Raw genomic sequence first — 5689 nt, 5'->3', positions numbered from 1 at the left:
CAGGACAAACTGCCCTACAAAAATTCCTAAGGTTTGTGATTCACATTTCCCAGAATGGTAAGCTGATATCAATTTCTCGCCGCTATCTGGTAAGCTTAATATGGAGCATAATATTGAGCAACAATAAAAAATCATAAGCAAGTATTTTACTCCATGGAAATACAGATACTACAGTGATCTCTTATAGTAACAATATTGAATCAAATATTAAAGAAAAATATATAGAAGACTTTTCGCATTGTATCAAAAATGGATAAAATGACGATATCATTCCTAAGATATAGTATGAAGGCCAAAGAACCAAGGATGTAAACTCATCACTCTGCAACTCTGGAGAACCATATGAATTCTGGTCGGGAGCTTTAGGAATTTTTCACAAGCAATCTATTCTGGATATGTCAGGTCCTGTCCGCATCACATGGCCGCTTTCTTGAGAACTTCGTGGAGACTTATGCTAGACATAAAAATGAACTGTCTATGCACCCCTTTTTATGTCTATCATAAAACAAAGAAATGAGAAAACTTCGTTTAAAATGAACAGCAGAAAACTTTTCATTTTTTGAATGTTTCTGCCCTAAAGGTATTTGAACAGCCCTATAATTATACCTGCATGGGTTCGTTCTCCAGAGTGGCCAGGGGCTACTTTCTTCGGCTATTTGGCCGTCGACAGTCGCTTGTACTCACCAGTAGTGACAAGTACAGGCCAATATCGCTCCTATCCGTGTTGGGAAAGGTGCTAGAGAAGTTCACTAATTAATAACCGGCTCACCTAGCACGTTGAAACATCCCAGCACCTTTTTGTTATACGGCTTCCGTTACCAGAGGTCATCTACTGATGCCACAAACAATGTTGTTAACAATATCCAGGACTTACACCATAGCTACAAGGATGTGTTCGGCATTAGTTTAGACATCACAAGCATTTGACAGTGTCTGGTGTCTCTGGTCATGCACCATCTGCGAGCAATAGCCTGCCCTGCCAACTTACTCAGACTTATTGGTAATTACCTACACAGCAGATCGGCCAAGCTCTAATATGGACATCTCACTCACTACAAAGCAGTTGTACTAAGATGCTCACCAAGGCCCATGATTCTCGTCGGAGGCAAAACCAGAGCCAATCTTGAACATAGAGCCAAATGCATCCTCGATACCATCTGCAATTGGGAAAATCAACACAAGCTGCACTTCAAAATCCCGAAAGTAGCATCGTATTTAACAAAACAAGACATCCTCATCTTTACCGTTGAGTTCCCACGATCAAAATGCAGGGCCAGCCAATCAAGGTTGAAAGGTCCATTCGCTATATTGATGGTTTTAGACCATCGACTCTCATGGTCCAGCATATCCAATATGTCTGAGATCGAGTTGGACTTATTTTCCAGGCATTTAGCAGAGTCTCCAGCAACAACTGGGGACATGGTGCAGAGGCCACGCGAGTCATTTACGACCGTCTTCATTCCTATCGTGACATACAGCTGCGGAAGCTGGGGCGAAGCGGCTTAAACAGCCGTCTGCTGAGGAAATTCCTCACTGTTCAAAAGAAGGTGTTACTCCATATGGCCAAGGCATATTGTACAGTATAACATCCACTTCCAGACTTTAGATCAGCGTTTCTCAAAGTGAGCGATAACGCCCCCTTGTGGGCGGTGAGTAAATCTAGGGGGGCGCTGGAGGCAGGGTACTGAACGGTGATCAAAGGTAAAAGTTCCCTTTCCTCTTTCAAACGGATAAGAGGAAACATTGCATTTAATGGTTTCCAGATGTCGAGAACAATGTACGATAAGGGCACAAAGTGTGAGATTCATAGAAAAGTTTTCCTAAGAATATTTCCAATCCTTTCTCACACTTTCTCACATAACTTTATGGAGCAAAGGGGTCAGTGGATCGAAAAAGTTTGAGAATCACTGCTTTAGATGATCTGCTACAAACCACTAATTGACAAAATAATAGTTTCACCAAAAAATATGGAATATCAAGTGGAAAAGATATCACTACCAGCTCTGACATCTCCCGTGATGCCAATTTTTCCATAAAGACTCTTACCATATCCCAGTGACATTTCACACTTTTTCCTGGACCACGTCGAAGACACAACAATCACCGTTTTAACAAACGGGTTTGAAAATCGACAACCTGGTAGGGTGCAGTTATATGGTCTACAGAAATAACACCGAAATACATCAGTCCAAGCATCGCCTTGGCGAACGTTGTTTGGTCTTTCTTTCTCTTTGCCATTCAAAAGGCAATACAGTGGTGCTGTAGTTTGCTGGCTGCGTTGTCTCTTTTTTGATGATATTTTTAATACAAAGAAAAAATTGGCTACAGAATATTAAAAACGCGTGCTTCGCTTGGAAAACAGCGGGTCCCACGCACATAACAAAAAGATAATGTTAACTAAATTGTAATTGGTTAAAGTGTAACAGCTATCGATAGCATGGAACCCAGACTCATCTCAACCGATTACCCGTACCAAAGTACTTAATGTGGAGCAGAGAATAGCCATTTGTCTAAAGCCCTGGTCACATTATGCGATTTCCAGCCGCGCGGGCGACTGCAACCGCGACGGCTGTTCCCGTTAACTAGTAATCCCCTCTCGAAAACCGGCGCGACTGCAACTGCAACTAGAAACAAAAAGTTTGTTCTACTCACGGCGGTTGCAAACGCGCATCCAATCAGAAAACGTCTTTGTGCCACGTCATACTTTGTGCTATATATTTGTCAACATATCTTGATTATAAGATTTGTATTAACTCAGTTTCAGTACATTTAAATGCTATATTTGATATAAATCAAATCTGAATTTATAAAAGTTATTTGTTAGATTTATTTCAAAAGTTTGATTACTTTTAATAATATACAATTGAATAAAATAAATGCTTATATAAAAGAAAAAATATATCGATTATAAATGAATTAAATCATTCAAGCTTTCCTCTAAATAGCATCCAAAAGTTCTGGGATAATGACTGATATCGAATTATGGGCCACTCTAAATTGATATGCCAAACTACAAAACGTTTCGCCTAAATTAAATATAAGCATAAATTATATTCATATCCCCTATAACCTTCGGCATCCGAAAGCCTTAATTCATTCATCAGCTGGTGAAAGCACGATTGTTTAGCCTGTTGATTTTCATTTCGCCAAGTTTTAACCCAGTATGAACGTTTTTTCTTATTTTTTTCTTCGTATATTCTCGCCAGCTCTAACAAAATTAGCGCCTTTTTTCTTTTATTCATTCCAGAAAAGGAACTGCTTGCTATTTTAATAAGAAAAGTGGCTAAAATTCCGTAAATACTCTGAAGTAGAACGTAAAATGTCGGTAAACTCAAGAAAGTAGGCAAAAATAAGCTACTGTAATTTTATTGGTTTATTATAGGGTCACGTGTTCCAAGTTGCATCGTCAACGAACAATGTGTGACCACGAGAAGACACGCGCGACTCGCGCTTGTTGCGGTTGCAATCGCCTGCGCGGCTGGAAATCGCATAGTGTGACCAGGGCTTAAGGGTATGTCGTACGTGGCAGCGTCCAGCGACCGCGAGCGTGAACTCGCTTCCAAGCAGAGCGAACAAACTGGTTCAAGCAAACGTGCGTGTCCGGAGTAACTGCGTTTAGCGTGCAGAGACCACCAGATGACGCGTTTACACGCGCGTGCAGGAAGAAGCTATCAAGCAAGTTAAATCGCCGCTTCCACTGCTCGCGCTTCCAAAAAAGAAAATGGTTGATTTTGTAGATGAATGAAAATAGAATGACAAGTAAATTGTGTATACATGTGATATATGTTTAATAATTTTTATGTAATTTAATAGTTTCTGATTTTGTAAATGCAACATTTTAAAAATACACAACAAAAATAAAGAATCGGGTGTACTATAGATTACCTCCTATGGAATTTCAGGACTTTGATTATATATTGGAACTCAGGGGACCGAGACGAGTTCAACGGTACCCTATTTTTGGACCGGAGACGAAAAATAAAAAAAGTTATCATACTTTTTTAATGCTCTCACGAAGACGGTACCATAGTTGCTAGTACTGCCATCTTGCGGTAAAGTCTGCAAACCATGACGTTTGACTACGGTCGTCTCCAGTAGGGTTAAACACGCGATACGAGAGCGGAGAGAGCGATGCGACTTCCGATCATTGCGAGATCGCCATTTCGGTTAATGTTACTTATGGCAGCGAACATGGCAGCCGTTCCCACTGTTCGTGCTTCCGACTGACCTCCCGGAGGGGAGCCGCCGGCAGGCCGCCATGTGCTAAACGTCACTAGTTATTGATTCACGGTAGTTATTGAACAAAGTAAAAAAAGGAGGAAACGTATTCTAAAGGCAATTTTAACGGCAAGCGACGCGACTCCCGATCGCGATAGCGAGGCCGACTTAGCGGTGAGAGCGACGCGACTCCCTATCATCGCGCGATCGCCGGAAAAAAGTATGATAACTTTATTTTTCGTCTCCGGTCCAAAAGTAGGGTATCGTAGAACTCGTCTCGGTCCCCTCAGTTCAGATATATACTCAAAGTCCCGAAATTTCATAGATAGTAATCTATAGTATCCCCCCAAAGAATCTTTATAGAATATCTAGTTAGCTATTTACCTTTCCAATTTAACGTTTTAATGCTTGTCATATTTTCCATAGCAAGCATTCGACCAAGTCGTCTCGCCACCATTTTGTAAACAACACGATTTCACTCTGGACAGAAGTCGCTCGCGAGTTGGAAGCGCGTACAAAGATTCTTTCCGTTCGCGGTCGCTGGACGCTTCCACGTAGGACATAGCCTAAGGAGACTTATCAAGTGTCTCGTTTATCGCTTTCGTTGAGTCATAGGAATAACTCAGAATAGGTCCCCAGTTCCCTGAAATAACTGACAAACAGACTTACAAATAGATCTCCCTTAGTCACAGAATTACTCAGTATTTCACCAACCCATGGACGATTTAACTAATACTTGAAAAGGTTCGTCAACAGCCAAAATTCGGGGCTCTCAAATTGACATCCGAATGACCATGGCGGTTATAGCGTTAGCCAACCGCTCTGGAGAACCCGGGATCGAGTCCGGATGAACCACTTTAGGAATTTTCCATGATCGGTAAATCCCGAATATGTTAGGTCTTATCCCTCATCAGTCGATCGCCATAGTAGTGGGCCTGGCCGAATCCTCCATAGATATGAAAAAAAGTCTTCTTAGTGTTGAACAACAACGTCGGATGGCTGAGCGGTTAAGGTGACAGCCTCCCGCTTAGGAATCCAGGAATCAACATGGAAGGGTGAAAATTCTCGGGATTTTTTGGAGTCAGTTTGGATATATCGGGCCCTGCCACCCTGCTGCCCCAATGTGTGCCTGATCGAATCTCTAATAGGCTTGCTAAAAAGAGGTCCTCTTAGTGCATACAGAAAAAAAAATTTGAAAAAGACAAAAACGAAAATAAATATCAATTTAGTTTATTTATATTGCTATTTCTGAATTTACAAACAAATATTAACGTCTTTTAATTAATATAATAGATATCACTACGATTTTATATATAATTTCGTATATTCCAAAGCTAAAGAGTTTAATTAGATAAAAATTATATATCAAGGCTAAAAATTATTAATAAAATACACAAAGAATAACAAATTAAATATCAAATTTCTAAAAATAATTTTAATAATACGAATAAAACATTTTACAAAAATCATT

The sequence above is a fragment of the Centruroides vittatus genome, unplaced genomic scaffold (assembly GCF_030686945.1).
Source record: "Centruroides vittatus isolate TY-2023 unplaced genomic scaffold, ASM3068694v2 contig_10, whole genome shotgun sequence".
NCBI classification, from domain to species: domain Eukaryota; kingdom Metazoa; phylum Arthropoda; class Arachnida; order Scorpiones; family Buthidae; genus Centruroides; species Centruroides vittatus.
Note: the sequence above shows the minus strand (reverse complement) of the source record.